The sequence below is a fragment of the Callorhinus ursinus genome, unplaced genomic scaffold, assembly GCF_003265705.2.
Source record: "Callorhinus ursinus isolate GAN/ISIS: 27379988/994484 unplaced genomic scaffold, GSC_fseal_2.0 scaffold41, whole genome shotgun sequence".
NCBI lineage: Eukaryota > Metazoa > Chordata > Mammalia > Carnivora > Otariidae > Callorhinus > Callorhinus ursinus.
The window spans coordinates 2,381,591-2,398,725 of NW_027397103.1; the positions used below are offsets into that span (position 1 = coordinate 2,381,591).

The 17,135-nt window shown below is 49.3% G+C and overlaps 2 protein-coding genes and 1 pseudogene across 4 annotated transcripts in view; 1 reads left to right on the forward strand and 2 right to left on the reverse strand.

The window, feature by feature from the left end:
- Nucleotides 1-17,135, reverse strand: part of SIRT4 (sirtuin 4) — a 250,319-nt gene that overhangs the window by 37,290 nt on the left and 195,894 nt on the right. The window lies entirely within an intron of this gene.
- PXN (paxillin) overlaps nt 1-17,135 on the forward strand; it is a 47,751-nt gene that overhangs the window by 6,792 nt on the left and 23,824 nt on the right. The window lies entirely within an intron of this gene.
- LOC112837354 (U2 spliceosomal RNA) lies at nt 3,603-3,804 on the reverse strand (annotated as a pseudogene).

A 17,135-nucleotide genomic window follows, 5' to 3' on the forward strand; every position in this document is an offset into this window, starting at 1 on the left:
GGAGGGGCGGTGCTGTGAGGAAGCTGTATGTAATTCTTGGCTGGGACTCAGGTAATTGTTTTAATGAAATGGAATGCAGCTTATTCAGAACTCACTTGGCAGAGACAGCCATGTTCTGTTCTGTTTTCTTGTTGGGGAGAGCAGGGCGCACATTTGCAGCTGTTTGAATAGTAGAGCCCTGGGTGAGCGTGAAGGTGGGCGGAAGCCTCTGGGGAGCTCTTTTCGGTTTAGCTCATGGATCCTCAGGCTGCTTGAGACGCCTCTGGACAGCAGTCTGTGTATCCTTTTGAATAAGCCCTGGAGACCTGGGCCTTGCTCTCGACAAAAAATCCTGTTGAAAGCAGGCTGTAAAATGGGCCTGCAACCTGCCTCCTGCATCGTTGGGAGTCTGCGGGCGACGAGGGGTGTGGGAGCTCCTGGCACACAGCAGATGGACCTCCACGGCTGTCTGTTCACCCACCCCACACGTCCCTCCACCTCAGCACCTTTTATATGGCCCCCCCCACCCCCGTGTATCCCATCAGCGTAGACCTGACGTGGCCATCCATGGGTCCCTTTTTCTTCTGGTTCCCTCTTTACCCATCTGCCCCTTCTAACTTCTTTGTCACGTCTTTACTTTGCTCGTTTTCTGTTTTTAACACAGCCTGGGCCATTCTTCCACGTTTTTTCTTCTGCTAAGAATGCATCCCGCTCTTTAGTGGCCATATTTCCCCCTCTCTCCCTTGAGATCTGCTTCTCCACAGACACCCCCCCACCAGCTTCCTTCCCCACTTCCTTCTCGAATCCCTCTGGGGGGGCCCACCTCTGTGTTACTCCAAAGGCTTCTGCTGGCTCTCTGTTTTGCTCCTAGGTACCTAGGTTAATTTATCTACTTGCGTGATCTCTCTTTTCACTTGTGTGCTGGCGACTCCTAAATTTATATTTCCACCCCTGACGTGGATTCTATTGTCCAGATTCTTCCGGCCTGCAGGCCAGCAAAGACCCGGCTCATTTCCTCCTCACTCTCTCTTCGTGGCCTCAGGCATTGTCTGCTCTCTCTGTGATTGTCCCCTCTCTTCTCTTGGCCTGTGTGACATCATGGGCCTGTGCTCAACACTTTAAGATTTAGACATTTTTGTGTGCTTCATCACTGTTGGTAATGATTCTGACCGGGCGCCTGGGTGGCTCAGTTGGCTGGGTGACTGCCTTCGGCTCAGGTCATGATCCTGGAGTCCCTGGAGAGTCCCGCATCGGGCTCCCTGCTGGGCGGGGAGTCTGCTTCTCCCTCTGACCCCCCCCCCCATGTGCTTTCTCTCTCTCTCAAATAAATAAATAAAATCTTAAAAAAAATGATTCTGACCACAATTCTTTGGGTTGGGTGCTAGTTTTCCCCATTTTGCAGATGAGGAAGCTAAACTGCAGCTTCAGGGACTTAGGGGCACACCCAGTGTCACCCAGATCCTGATGGAAGAGCTTGACCTGAGTGTCACCTTAGGTCCTCTGGCACCAAACCCATTCTCTTTTTGGTTCTTCATACTGGAACCACAGGTTAGATTTGGCCTGAAGACCCATGTTGCTTGGCCTTCATAATATTTAAAAATATTCCAAATTACTGTTGGATCCTTAAATAACACGGGTTTCAACTGTGTGAGTCCACTTATATGTGGTTTTTTTAAAAAATAAATACGTATAGGGCACCTGGGTGCTCAATCGTTAGGCATCTGCCTTCAGCTCAGGTCATGATCCCGGGGTCCTGGGATCGAGTCCTGCATCGGGCTCCCTGCTCAGCGGGACGCCTGCCTCTCCCCTCTCCCACTCCCCCTGCTTGTGTTCCCTCTCTCGCTGTCTCTCTCTCTGTCTCTGTCAAATAAATAAATAAAAATCTTCTTAAAAAAATAAGGACAGTATAGTTCTGTTAATGCATTTTCTCTTCCTTATGATTTCCTTAACGTTTTCTTTTCTCTAGCTTACTCTGTTCTAAGAATATAATATGTAATATACAAAATATGCGCATAAAATATAGTATACATACAGAATACGTTTTCATCGACTGTTTATATTATCAGTAAGGCTTCTGGTCAACAGCAAGCTATTAGCCGCTACATTTTGGGGGTACTCAAATTATATGTGGATTTTCATAACTTGACTGACAGAAGCCACTTATTAAAACGTTGATGTTATTAAAAAAAAGAAGTTGTATGTAGATTTTCAACTTCTCGGAGTCGGTGCCCTTAACCCCTCTGTTGTTCAACGGTCAACTGTGGTTGCCAACATTTAAAACATTAGGAGTTACACATACAAATCTGTATGGTGTCTCTTTTGAAGAAATCGGTGGGCTGCACTGGATGCCCGTCCTCCACAGCACCCCTGGGTTGGCCTCAACAGCCCCAGCCCTCTCATCGGTGTTCTCCGTTGGCCTGCATTGGGCCTGCTTGGGGAGGTTCTTAGAATGCTATCTTTCTGCCCCACGTTTATGGCAAATACACACTTGCTAAACCTAGGGGGTTTCTTTTCAAGATTTTATTTATTTGTTTGTTTAATTACTTATAAAAAAAGTAATCTTTACACCCAATATGGGGCTCGAACTCACAACCCCGAGACCCAAGTGTTGTGTACTCCACTGGCTGAGCCAGCCAAGCGTCCCATCTAGGGGCTTTCCTAAGCTTCATTCTCTGTGTTAGATATAACTTCTGACTACTCCAAGCACTTAGCTGGGCCTAGAGTCTGGATCTTTTTTTTTTTTTTTTTTGTATTTTTTTTTTTTTTTTTTTATTTAATAGAGATATTTATTTGACAGAGAGAGAGAGAGAGAGAGGCAGACAGAGAAAGCACAAACAGGGGGAGGAGCAGAGGGAGAAGCAGGCTCTCTGCTGAGCAGGGAGCCCAATGTGGTGCTTGATCCCAGGACCCTGAGATCATGACCTGAGCCGAAGGCAGACGCTTCATGACTGAGCCACCCAGGCGCCCCTCGAGTCTGGATCTTGGTCCAAGTTGCAGAAAATTGCCTCCTTACATGTCTGTCCCCCCTCCCCCTCCTCCTCTTAAGATTTCTGCAGTGGCTACCTTGAGAAGGCTTTTTTCTGGTTCAAACCAGCCACCTCTTGACCCTCCCACTTCAGTATAATGTAAATTGGGCTTCTTTCCTTTTGTCTCCCCCTCTGCCCTGTAGGCCCCTTCAAGACAGGGATCTTATCTGCCTTTCAAGCTTCCCTCGAAGTGCCAAGTTCAGCTCGGTTCTCTGCAGTTGCTTAATAAATATTTGATGGTGGTTGATGATTAAATGGGTTTGAACTGCGGACACCCATCGTGATGCCAGACCTCCAGCAAACCTCTTCTGCTGGAGAATCGGAGTAGGCGACCGCCTGGGTTATAGGTTGGTGGGGAGGCCGCGTAGTGCCGCGGACAGAACACAGGCTCTGACATCAGCCCTCCTGGGTCTGTATCATTGCTCCCACTTGCTGACTGCATGACCCTTGCAGGTCACCTTACACCCTTAGCCTTAGTGAAACAGGCACACTTCTAGAAGTGCTTTAAAGTACTCAATAAGGGGGCGGGGTGCCTGGATGGCTCAGTCGGTTAAGTGTCTGACTTTTGCTTTTGGCTCAGGTCATGATCTCGGGGTTGTAGGATTGAGCTCTGTGTCAGGCTCTATGCTCAGCGGGGAATCTGCTTGAGACTCCCCCCTAAATAAATCAGTCTTAAAAATAAAGTACCCAATAAATGGTGATGGTTGTTATTATCATTCCTGCTGGGAATAATCAAAACATTGCTTGGGGGCCTTGGCTTTCTCTACACTTGATCTTAGCCAAAAGGCCAAGAAGCGATGGCCTTGGCCTCCTCTGTCTCCTCTCCACTTCACCAGTCTGCTGCCTGTGTTTGTTGTGGCCTTGGTGGCAAACATTTGTTTATTTTTATTTTAATTTTTTTTTTACTTTTCCCCAGTGTTGAGTAGTAGTGGGTAAAGAGGACAGGTGGCAAACATTGAGTGCACATGAGCCTGGTTGACCATTCAGCTGAGCCTGAGGGAGGAATCAGACTTGGGTTATCTCCTGGGAGGATGTGATTTGGGACTCTCATGGCCCTGTGGGGTAGAGAGCTTGGGGGGCGCAACTCTGCAGATGAAATGGTTGTCCCCTAGTGCTGGTGGTATTAAGTTGGGTTTTGGTTGTTAAGACCTTGCATTTCTGCAGAGCCTCTTTGGTGGCTTTGAGGAGGAAGTGGCTGGGGAAAGAGGTCATTCAGTGGCTTGGTTCATACTAATTGCTCATCTAACACTAACATATGAGAGCTGCCACAGAGAGTGGCCCTGGGATCCACTTTCCGGTTTAGCACTGGGCTTCTCCCAGAACCCACAGGCCTTCCTCTGGTCAAGGAAGGCCCTGAAGGATGCTCCATGACATCTCTAAAGCCTCACGGGATGGGTCTAGGCCACTGAGGCTCCTAGTAGCAGGAAAGAAAGGGAGAATTTGGTGTTCTGGACCATAAACTGAAGTTTTTGTCAGTCGAGTGAACCCAGCTAATAGCAAGAAGCTGGCCCAGTGGCTGGGCTGCCCTGCCTGCCTCTGGGACTTTTTAGGGGCAGTGAATCTGTTAGGTCAGCCCTGAACTCCATGGGGAGGTAGAAGTGGTTCAGAGAGTCCTGGCCAGGCTTTTCCTCACTCTCTGTTTCCAGGAACATTCCTCTTCCTTAGGTGGAAATGGGAGTGTCCCATAGCCTGCACTTGTTTCCTCTGGATTTGCCATCCCCCGCCCCTGGACTCCTGGCCTGGCCGACCCACTAGGGTGGTTTCTCATCACTGCTGAAGTCCAGGACAGCCAAGTTGGCCTGGCTCTTCTGGGGTGGGCTTGAAGGAGAGGCCGTGCCTCAGAGACCTGATGTGGCTCCCCTGCTGGGCTTGCTTGGTCACATGTTGCCTGTCCTGGCGCTGTGAGTGGCGTGGGGCTTCCTCACCCTTCCTTAGTACAGTCGGCCTACCTGCACCCTTGGGGCGAGCTGCTGGGGAGTGGGGTGGCCTCATTTCCTCCCTGCTTCACCAGCTCAGATGGCCTCTTCTCCTGTGTCCTGAACTTTCCAAGAATTTCTGCCCCTTTTCTCTCTTTGGAAGTCAGTACTTGAAGTCTTTTTGCCTGCCTGAGGCATCCACGCCGGAAACAAGCTGGGGAAAGAAGAGAGGTGTCACCTGGAGGCAGTTGTCACAGCTTCCTGTGGTCACTTGTGGTCATCTGCTTCCAAACATCCTGTTTGCGCCCTGAGAGCAGCAGGAATGCTGACCTGGAGATAGCTGTTCTCTGCCTGACCTCGTTCAGAGGCACGGGGGCCAGGGGTGTCACAGTCCGTCTGTACCCCCGGGACCGTTGGTTTGCTGGTCACTGGCTGTTGATGGTGTTGCTGGTAGCAGCTCCTTTTGGCATCTTTGTCTTGGACGTCATCTCTACTCTGCCCTTCCTCTTCTCCCTTCTTCTGCCTGTGAGATTTGTCCTCTGAGTGTTCTGTTGGGTGTAATGAGTCAGCGCTCCCCTTTCTGTGGTTCTGGACCCATCCAGTCTTCCTTAGAGGCCTCCCTACACTGACAGAGCTGGAAGAAGGCTTAGGATATCCCCTACGGGTGTGTGTGTGTGGGGGGTCTCCAGCCCATTACCTTCCTCAGTCAGAGTGACGCACTTTTTATCAGTTTCTATATTGGACTTTTATCAAAGACTGCAATTACACAAGGAGTTTTGAGGCTTTTTAAAACATTGAAAATAACAGTGTAAAAACATTTGAAAATCACAAGGTTCAATCCATGCCTGTTATGGGTGGTCAAGCCCGAAGCGCTCTGAGGAGAAAGCACTTGCCCAGAACACTCAGTAGTAGAGCAGAACTGTGTTTTTTCCTCTTTCTTACCCTTTTTGAGGAATATGTAGGGTCCTGGTTTTCTTCATTTCTAGAACTACACACCTGCCACAGTGTAGCCTCAAGCTTGTTTTTCTCTAGGGACCTTTCTCCTGTCATTTTGTATCTGATACTGTTACTTTTGTCAAAAGTTTTTATGTCAAAAAGATACATGCTTATTACAAAAATTTTAAAAAGGCCTAAGAGAAAATGTTTGTCCTTTCCCCACCAGGGGTAACTAGTAATATTGTTAACAGTTTGGTGTGTATCTTTTCTGTACATTTATAAATATGTAAGCACCCAGATGATATACATACCCTTCACTGTGTTGTTGTTGTTTTTTTTAAATAAAGTGAAATTCACACAACATACAAGTGACCATTTTATTTTATTTTTTTATTTTATTTATTTTATTTTTAAAGATTTTATTTATTTATTTGACAGAGAGAGAGAGAGCACAAGTAGGCAGAGCGGCAGGCAGAGGGAGAGGGAGAAGCAGGCTCTCTGCCGAGCAGGGAGCCGGACACGGGGCTCGATCCCAGGACCCCAGGATCATGACCTGAGCTGAAGGCAGCCGCTCAACCGACTGAGCCACCCAGGCGCCCCTATTTTTTTATTTTTTTAATTAAAGATTTTATATCTTGGAGAGACAGAGCACAGGTGGGGAAGGGGGGGCACGGCAGAGGGAGAGGGAGAAGCAGACTCCTCACTGAGCGTGGAGCCTGATGGGGGGGCTTGAGTTCACGACCCTGAGATCATGATCAGGAGTTAACCCACTGAGCCACCCAGCTGTGCCTAGAATATTTCATCACCCCAGAGGAGTCCCCGTACCCATTCAGCAATCTTTCCCCCTTACCACCTCCCCCAGCCCCTGGTGATCACTAATCTGCTTTCTGTCTCTTTGGATTTGCCTATTCAGGATGTTTCATATAAGTGGAATCTTATAGTATGTGGCCTTTTGTGATTGGCTTCTTTCATTCAGCATACTGGTTTTTAAAAAAATTTTTTATTGTTATGTTAATCACCATATATTACATCATTAGTTTTTGATGCAGTGTTCCATGATTCATTGTTTGTGCATAACACCCAGTGCTCCATGCAGAATGTGCCCTCCTTAATACCCATCACCAGGCTAACCCATCCCCCTACCCCAGCATACTGTTTTTGAGGTTCGTCCATGTTCTAGCATAAATCAGTACTTCATTCCTTTTTATGGCTGCATAATATTACATTGTATGGATATGTACTGCATTTTGTTTATTCATTTGTCAATGGATGGGTGTTTGGGTGGTTTCCACATTTTGGCTGTTGTGAATAGTATTGCTGTGACCACTTGTGTTCAAGTTTTTATTTGCATACCTGTTTTCAGTTTTTGTTGTTGTTTATGTCTCTTCACTGCTTTTAAAGTTTATTTTTCTATATTGTTGTAAATGCCTAATAAAAGGACTAATTGTATTCATGTTACTTTTTTTTTTTGGAGGGGAGAGAGGGAGAGAATCTTTTTTTTTTTTTTTCCTGAGAGAGAGTGTGTGAGGGGGGTGGGAGGGGCAGAGGGAGAGAGAATTTTAACAGGCTCCACACCCAGGGCAGAGCCCCACACAGGCTCAATCTTCTGACCCTGAGATCATGACCTGAGCGGAAATCAAGAGTCAGCCGCTTAACCGATTGAGCCACCCAGGCGCCCCATTTTACTTTTAATATTTAACTGTGTTTTCCCTGATTATCAATGTTATTATACTTGTTCATTGTAGAAAATTTGAAAACTACAAGGGTGCCTGGCTGGCTCAGTCAGTAGAGCATGTGACCCTTGATCTCAGGGTTGTGAATTTGAGCCCCACGTTGGGTGTGGAGCCTACTTAAAAAAAAAAAAAGGTACAGAGATGCAAAGAAGGAAATGATGAAAACTCAGAGATAATCAGAGAGAACCACAATTAATATTTTAGTGCATTTCTGTAAAATCTTCTCAGTGCATGTATATTTACATAATTGAATAATTGCCACCATTACTATAATGTTTACCCTGTGCTAGACATTGTTCTAAGTGCCTCACTTGCATTATTTCCCCTTCATAACAACCTTATGAAGTAGGTATTTTTGTGGATGCCAGTGCTAAAGCACAGTGAGGGTAAGGGATTTGCCTGAGGGGAATTGTTGGTATGTGGCGGAACCAGGGTTGGAATCTGGAGACTGCTTTAGCCCATTGTGTCCCATCCAGCCCCTTTGGTTAGACTGACTGACTTTCTTTCTTTCTTTCTTTTTTCTTTTCTTTTTAAGATTTATTTATTTGAGAGAGAGAGAGAGAGAGCATGAGCAGGAGGGGCAGAGGGAGAGGGAGAGAGAATCTCAAGCAGACTCCACGCTGAGCTGGGCTCACAACCATGAGATCAGGACCTGAGCCTAAACCAAGAGTCAGAGGCTGAAATGACTGAGCCACTCTGCACCCTTAGACTCCATTCTGATTCCTACTCAGTGATGCCACTGAGGGCCACTAGAGAGATAGGAGGAACGGAGTCAGGCTGGTGTGCACGTATGTGTGCTTTCCCGCATGTGTGCGTGTGTATCTGGTATATGTGGATCACAGTGTGCTTTGGAGTGTGGTAACTGAGAAAATGATCAACCAGTTGCATGGGGGCGGGTGTTGAACCCTGACCCCCATCAGATTTGTCAGGGATTGAAAGCCACTGGGGAGTGCGGTGTGAACTGAAGTGCCTCCCTCCCTCTGGGGGAGGTTTGTGGACCCAGCAAAAGGAGGGGAGCCTTTCCTGCTCTGTGGCCACCCCCCCACCCCTTTGGTGTGGTGAGCAAAGGCCTGGGGTCTCTTGTGCTCCTCAGACCAGCGCTTTGTGGGCCTTATGTCTTGGTGCTTTTCAGCTCTTGGATTATTTTCTTAGGTCTTCCTCTGGCTTCCTTTTGAAGGGCTTTTTCTCAATTTTTGGTCTTTCTCAGTTAGAGAATTGAAATCTCCATGCACAATTGTGGATTTGTTTCTTTTTCCTTTCAGTTCTTTTTTTTTAATTTAAGATTTTATCTATCTATCTATCTATCTATCTATCTATCTATCTATCTGTCTATCTTTCTTTCTTTCTTTCTATCAGGGACAGAGAGAGAGAGAGCTCACAAACACAAGCAGGGGGAGCGGCAGGCAGAGGGAGAAACAGGCTCCCCACTGATCAAGGACCCTGATTCCGGAGTCAATCCCAGGACCCTGGGATCATGACGTGAGCTGAAGGCAGATGCTTAACCGACTGAGGCACTCAGACGTTCCCTTTTCCCTTTCCATTCTGTCCATTTTCCCTTCATCTAGTTTGAAGGTCTGTATGCATTTAGGACTGTTACATGTTCATGATGAATTAACCTTTTATCATTATGAAATGTCCTTTTTTATCTCTGGTAATATTCTTGCTTAGAAGTCTACTTAATCTGATAGTAACAGAACCAATCAACTTTCTTGGTATTAGTGTGGTATATTTTCTCCATTGTTTTGTGCATAACAAACTGGTAAGAACTGTTTATCTGTGTCTTTGTAATTAAAGTGTTTCATATAGATAGCATATATGGAATCTTGCATTTTTATCCAGTCATAAAATCTCTACTTTTTAATTGAGGTAGAGATTTAATTGATCTGATTATATGGATTTTTCTAACATTTACAGTAATTATCAACATGATTGGGTTTATTGTTTCTTTTTTGTTTGTTTGTTTGTTTTTCTTGGTGGGCAGCAAAGCAAGGTTTATTGAGCGATAGCAAAGTGATAGAACAAAGCTCCCAAAGAGGGAGGGGACCCGAGAGGGTTGCCCAATATGATTGGGTTTAAATCTGTCATTTTGCCATGTTTTCTGTTTATACCATGTGTTTGTTTGTTTGTTTATTTATTTCAAGTAAGCTCTATGCCAACGTGGGGCATGAACTCACAACCCCAAGATCAAGAATCAGATGCTCTGCCTGCTGAGCCAGCCAGGTGCCCCTCTACCATCTGTTCTTTATTCTTCTTTTCCTGCCTTCTTTTGGATTCATTGAGTATTTTTTAGGATTCCATTGACTCTCCACTGTTGGCTTATTTAGCTATACTTCATTGGTTTAACGTTTTTAGTGGTTGCTGTTTGGTTTACAGGTATAACTGATCACAGTCTACCGTCAGGTCATGTAACACCATTTCACATACAATATAAGACCTGACAACGGTTTATTTCCATTTGCCTTTCTTGTCCTTTGTGTTACTGTTGTCCTAAGTTTTATTTCTATACGTATTATAAAGCTCACACTACATTGTTAGGCAAATTTATTTTCTGGTTCTCTCTGTTCCTTTATAAACAGGGCCTTTTAAAACTGAAGGAAATTAATAGAAAATGTTTGCAAAACATTTCTTTTTTTCCCTTCCTCTCCCTTTTCAAAAACTTGTCTTTCTCTGGCAGTTTTCCCTGCTCTTGGAGCTTCCCTCAGCATCGCTATCTTCTGGGTATGCTTTGTAGTTCGGCTCCTCTGTGGCTCGGTCATGATAATCAATGATGCTATCAGCCACTCCAGGCTCCAGAGCCCATGGCTGGTGTTGCTAACACGTTCCAGTGGCACCCGTTTCAGAAAATCCTCACATTCCAGCTTATGTCTCCTGCCTCCCCTGCCCCATAGGGAGAGGTGTGACAAGATGAGATCTGCCGGGCGCTAGGGCTGCCATTCTCCCTTTTCTTTCTTGCCCTGTCGCTTGCTAATGAATGTCCCTCCTCCTCTTCCTCCAGCACCAAGTGAAAGTGCCACCTAGTCCCAGGGTCTGGCTCTGCTTGGGTTATGCAGACTCCCTCCAGGTGCTTCCCTCCTGGGAGCAGCCCACCTCACCGACTCGACCCCCCCCCCCCCCAGGAAGCTAGACAGGCCACACAGTGAGTTTAAACCTTAAGTACCCACAAAGGGCTGCTGTGCTCTGGCCACAAAATCTTGTGGCGTTTTCCTTTTCCTTTTTTTTTTTTTTTTTTTTTTAAGAGTGAGCGTGGTGCTGTTTGGGGAGATGGTGGTAACTAGATCACTGTAGAGGGAAATTTCCTGGGTTAGAAGAATAGAGCGGCTTGGGCCCTGTGCGCATGCGTCGCTTACCCTTCCCATGCTTTGCATGTAGTGAGTGCTCACTGAGGCCCGGAAGCAGCACAGACTGAAGTGGTGGGGCAGGTCTCTGCCGCGCATAGGCTTGGCAGGGTCGGTCATTCATTCGTTTAGCACTTGTCCGAAGAGCTCCCGTTATGTTCTAGGCTCTGCTCAATGTGAGGAGGTGAAGATGGGTAAAGACACAGTTCTTGTCCTCGCTGAGCTCTCACAGGCTGGTGGGACGTGGACACTCAGGCAGATGGTTCTTACCAGCTGGATACATGCTCTCCTAGGGGAAGTGCATGGTGCTTTGGGAACTCAAAGGAGAGGGGCCTTGAACCCTGTGTAGGGAATGTGGTTGGGGAGGGCTTTTGGAGGAAACAGTACCCTAAGCTCACTCTTTGTTGTGTGTTTATTTTAATTGGAATGCTGACATTTATAAAAGGCCCAAACCTTCATCTTTTAAATAGATACCATTCCATAATAAGATTTGGGAATTTCTTACAGAAGAGGGCCCCATCATAAAAACCACACATCCCTTTTTTTAGGTAGGCAAAGCAGATCTTTTTTATCCTCATGTTGTAGGAGAGGAAACTGAAATGTGATGAGTCTCAAGGGATACGGAAGGATTGAGCATGGTAAAGAAGATAGGCGGGTGGTCTAGGCTCAGGAAACAGTGCGTGCAGAGGGCTGGAGGGAGGAGGCTTTTGTGTGTGTGTGCTAAGTTTGTTGGCTATGATTTGGCACCCTGTGCCCTCCCAGTTGATGTGACAAACTAATCAGTCTGAGCTGCAAGGGCCAGGACAGTCACTAGCCTTTGCTTCCTCAGTGGGATGATCGTTTGGGGTGGCCTTGGTATGACAGCTGAGGTGGGGCCATCTCTGGGGCTTCTTTTATACTCGGAGCAGATGTTGAGCTCTGTCTGTGCTGGGGCCCCGGGCTGGTTTGGAAGGGCATTTCCCCGAGAGTTGGGGGCCTGAGATTTCATCTTGGGCTCACTGGCCCCAGTGGTGAGCCCATGTGCTCACATGGCAGGAAGGACCTGGTTCCGATGATAACGCTCTTGGCCTGGTCCCTCTTCCGGAGGGAGGCTGTTGGGGGATGGAGCTACCTTTGTATTTGGATTTCAGGGCAGGCTTCACCAAAAGAGTGGGCCAAGGAAGGGAGCCCATAGTATTCCTGGGCACTCTGAGGACCCCCAGAGCAGACTCCCTGCAGTTTACAGCTCCCGCGAGGCCCGCTGGGGAGAACTCCTTGAAGAGCAAACTGGAGAGGCCATACTGTATCATTTCCTAAATAGCTACCTTCTGGGCCTCTATGAGACTCATAGGTGACGTGGCCAAGGGAAAAGTAAGTCCCCTGGGCCCGGCCCTGTGGCCCTGTGTCCTGCCTGTCCTCGATTGCTGACCCTTCCCTGCTCCTGCCTGCCCTCGCCCTGCTCCTCTTTCTGACCTGTCATCTCATCTGTTGGATGTTCCAGCCTCCCACAGGAAACAAATGTGGGATGCCTCTGTTCCTCCCTCTTTCTCAGCCACTCCATTGCCAAGTCTCGTTGATTTTACCTAGTTTTATCTAGCGCATTGCTCCAGTCGAGCCCCCCTCCCTCCCATCTCTGCTCCACATGCTGTCTGAGTGATCCAGAATGCAAGCCTGGTCCTGCCTTCCCTGTTCCCTGCCCACAGTCTTGCGTGGCTTGCCCTTCTAAGTCCAGATTCCGCAACAGGCCCTGGGTACTTGACTCCTCTTCCACCAAGCTGAGACTTGTACTCTGAGCTCCAGTCCCCTGTCTGCCAGGCTGTTTCTCACCTCTGCCTCTGCTCCTCCATCTGCCGGAAAGCCCCTCCTTCCTTCTCCCCCTGCTTGGATTATGATGGTCTCCCACCAGTTAGTGCTCCCCAGGGTTAGACACTGTATCTTTGCTCAGCATGGCACCTGTGCATAGTACTTGTTCGTGGACATTATTGGGGCCACCACTGGTAAAGATGAGAGATGGAGGGACTGAGGAGGCAGGTGAGACCAGTATGCAGAGCTCACCCATTTTCAAGGTTAGCCGTGGATACCCAAGTGGGGCTTCCCCTGCTCGTTTTGTGCCTTCTGACTGGTGGCATCTTTGCTGGAGAGGAGTGTGTGTGCTGCCCGGGTCAGGGCCCAGCAAGGCCCCTTCCAGAATCTGTACCCGGGATTGAGGTGGAGCTGAGGCTGCTTCAGCCCCGGCAGTCGGACTTACCTTCCAAGGACCTGACAGTGAGGTACAGGCATAGAGCGGCCATTCAGTGGTATCACCTCAGTGGTATCACCTTTGTGGATTCCCGACCCCTTTGGACCATGACTATTATGAGCCGTCTCCCAAGAGTAATGCTGTGGGGACGCGCACAGAACGTTCTGTGTGTAATTTCAGGTGGTCTGGAGGGTTGTCCGTGGGCGTCAGGTTCAGAGGGTGCAAGGTTAAGCTCCTTTGCTGTGGGGGCTCTCCGCCTCTGTCACCTGGAAGGGGGAACGAGGAGTCCCTTTGCCCCATAGGTGGGGTGCTGAACCGAGTCAGCAGGAGGAGGGGGGATGCGGGGCCAGGTGCAGGCCACACCAAGCAGGCAAGCACTTGTCATGCCTGACGCTCAGGGCCCCTGGAGCAAGTCCAGGGTGGGCTTGTGTCGGTGCTTCTCCAAAGGCTGAGCTCTCTGGCCGAGTTAGAAGTTAGAGCCCTTAGATGGGCATGTGTGGCAGGGACTACCCCGGCCCTTCTCAGGCCTCCTTCCTTGGAGCTTGGATTGTGGGAGCAGATGGCACCGTGGGGCTGGAAGGTCGGACTTTGGACCGGACTCCCGGGAGGACCAGCAGTGAGTACCCTTCCTGCTGTCGGCTTTGTGCACTGAGCTCCCCATGCCCTGAGCACAGGGCACTCCAGATGCTCCCACTTGGCAAGTCCTTGAACTTGGGGATGGCTCTGTAGCCAGGGAGAGAGATCACTGTTTTGGTTGGGTCCTGCACAAGCCTGTCAGCTTTTTAGCCAAGATCTCCTTGTTGGTGGAGACCAGTGATCGGTCCTGGTGTATTAACAACTGGATCTGGGGGCACTGAGTGGTGGAGTTGGGCTGCCCACCTGACAGCTTTTCAGAGCACCTTCTCTGCGATTCCTCATGGCTTGTAGCGCTGGGTGCTGTCTCTCACCTGCTCAGGTGGGGCAGTCAGGGATGTCAGCTTTATGGGTGGGACAGCCACTCGGCCCCCATCTGCCATCTGCTGTGACCTGGTGAGGTAGGCACAAAGGATATGTACGGACTGTGTGCTTGTGATATGCCAGATATGCTTTCTATTCATTATCTAAGTTCTTCCTCCAAATGACTTGAGTGAGGCTTGGGGATTCCACAGTCCGCATGATTTAAGGGGCTGTTGTTACACCCGTCCTGTAGGTAAGGGAACTGGGCTCAAAGAGGTGCTGGGCTAGCAAGGGGCAGAGCTGGGACTTGAACCAAAGTTATTCAGCTGCAAAACCCACACTACATTGTGTTGCAAACTCACATAGCTGCTGAGGCCAGGCAGGTGCTGTGTGTGGATGAAGTGGGCCAGAGGAGAAAGCTGGATTTCATGCTGCAGCCTGTGGTGGCCCTGCAGGAGAGTAGACCGGTATTGCTAGCTCTTCTGACTCGCTCCCAGAAAGCCAGAAATCCTGGCTTTCAAGTGAAATCTCTGGATTTCTTAAGACAAACTTGGATTTCTTGAAAAGCATAACCACATTCATCGGCGAGTGGGGTGCAGCCTGCAGGCCCTGGGCTGGTGGCCTTCACTGTATTCTTTGTTGTCTCCCTGAGCCCCCCTCCCCCCCTCATCCCGGAAGGAATGAATCAGAGTTCATTGCTGAAAGAGATCTTGGAAGATTGATCTGGGCCAACCCTTAGCCATTTATGATGCCTATTTCACCACACCACACCAGGAAGATAGGGAGGTGTGGAAAGGTAAGGAGCTGTGAAATCTGGCTCCCTGCTCAGCAGAGAGTCTGCTTCTCCCTCAGACCCTCTCCCCTCTCATGCTCTCTCTCTCAAATAAATAAATAAATAAAATCTTAAAAAAAAAGGAACTGTGAAATCTGCACTTGAGAGCCTATGCTCATAGGCCAGAGCAGTTCGTGCCTGGCCCGCCAGACCCTGGGGTGCCTGTTTCCCACTTCTGGAGGCCACTGGCACTCCTTGTTGTCTGCTACCCCTCGCTGAGCTGCCCATGGCTGCAGGGGTGGCATGGCCCCCGAGATCTTCCCTCAGAGGGTCTGGACACCAGGGAAGAGTGCTGTGGCCGCTCTTTGTGCCTGGGTTTTAAGATCTGTCCCTGTCACGTGGAAGCTGGAGTTACTGTTCATAGTCCGTGAGATTTGATGCCTCTCATCTCTCTTCATACCTCAACTTGGTTTTGGAGTAAGAACGTGGAATGGGGCCAGGCACCCCCTTTGCTTGCAGGCAACCCCCACCCCAACCAAGGGACAGTGCCCATGGAGGAAGACACCGCAGTCTGGGGCAAACAGGGCGGGGTGGGTGGGGACCGAGCTTCCACTTTTGAAAAGGAGAAGCAGTGGTGTGAGAGAGGGCAGTGCGAGGGTGGTGTTTGATCACTCGCCGACTTGCTTGGTGACCACTTCCTTTCTGGTTGCAGAGGTAGACGGGAGGAAGGGCAGCAGCCTTCACTGGCAGGCTTGTTCAGATCAGAGGGTGTCAGGTCAACCGTGAGGCTCCCTGGTTCCCCAGACATTTGTTTGGGTACAGAAGCACAGGATTTCTTGCCGGGTCCATCCTCAGGAAGTTTAGACCAGGGGCGTCCGGGACAGCTGTACCCCCTGGTGCACAGCACACTGCCAGGCGCAGAGCAGGTACTGTGAGTGAGGAACGGTGGGGTTCGATGCTCCTGGGTCATGCTGGCCTGCCCCCCGCCCCAGGTGGGCCTTCCCCACGGCCCCTCAGAGTGAGCAAGCATTCCCTGCCAACACTGTAGAGCCTGGCGTCCAGGGGAGTGAATGATAAAAATGGTCTACCTGAACAGTCACCCAAATCTTCCCTTCAGACCGTTGTTTCTATTAGAAGACATTCCCTATGGTTCACATCAAGCTTCCGAGCAAACTTTTGGAATATAATGTGTATGTACACTGGAGACCTCCTGTGTGATGTTTTTGGGCATTATGGCCGCCGGGCCCTGCAGTTGCCATCTGTCTTGGCTCTGCTGGGTTGGATTCCCAGGGCCTCAGAGTGTCTCCTGCAATAAAATCCAAATCAGCACTGAGGTGGATACTTTTTCCCCTTGTCCCCATCAGTCTCCTGGTGTAACCAGCTGGGCCTGGTGGAGGGAGGCCAGCCATGCCAAGTCAAGCTGGAGCCGTGGGACCCTCTCTGCCGCATGAACCCTGGGGCACAGAGTCTTGGTGTCTCCTTGGTCGTTGTCTCAGCTCTGGGGTTGGTGGGCTTCTTGCAGGCAGACTACAGGGTCTTACTTTGGTTCTGTTCCCACCCTGTCCTACTCTGCACCCTCATGTCTCTACATGTGAGCTCTGCCAGCGAGGCCGACAGCCCAGAGGTCTCCCTGGATGCTTTTTGGTCCTGGCAAGTCCATCTTTCCCGCCTTCTTTTCTGTTGTGGTTTCCCAGGGTGACTCTGGTTAGCCAAAGCCGGGAGGACTGTGGCCTGCATCTGCTCCCTCCCTGTCCAGGACGAGGCTGATTTCCTAATGTGGAGAGTTGGCAGGGATCTGGGCTTCCAGAGAAGTTCATCTTGCCCTCCTCAGGATAATGGCTGGAGGCATCCTTCCTTTGAAGATCATTGACACCATCCCACCAAGCCACCTGCGAGTGTGGGGAGCTCTGGAGGGGCTAAGTTAGGACTTAGGGCTTCTGTGGGTGTGATGGGCTCTCGCTCTTACTTAGGACGTGCCAACCATCAGTTGTGACACCAGCTGCCAGATGGCCTCTGGAGAGCTTTGTCTTGCCCAGAATGAAGCAGACAGCTTCCAAAATTTGTGAGACCAAGATGCTGGATGGCATGATCCCTCTAGGGAAGTGAAAGTGTCATTGGGGGTCGACTGGGGAACACGGGGGCAGCTGGCCCAGTCTCTCTCTCTCCCATCTGCCCCTTCTTCTCAGAGCTCTTGACCATCTCAGAGAGTGGTTCCAACTTTTGTTTCCACCAGGACATACCCTACAGGTGACAGACACTTAGGGCAGATGAGGATCACATGCTG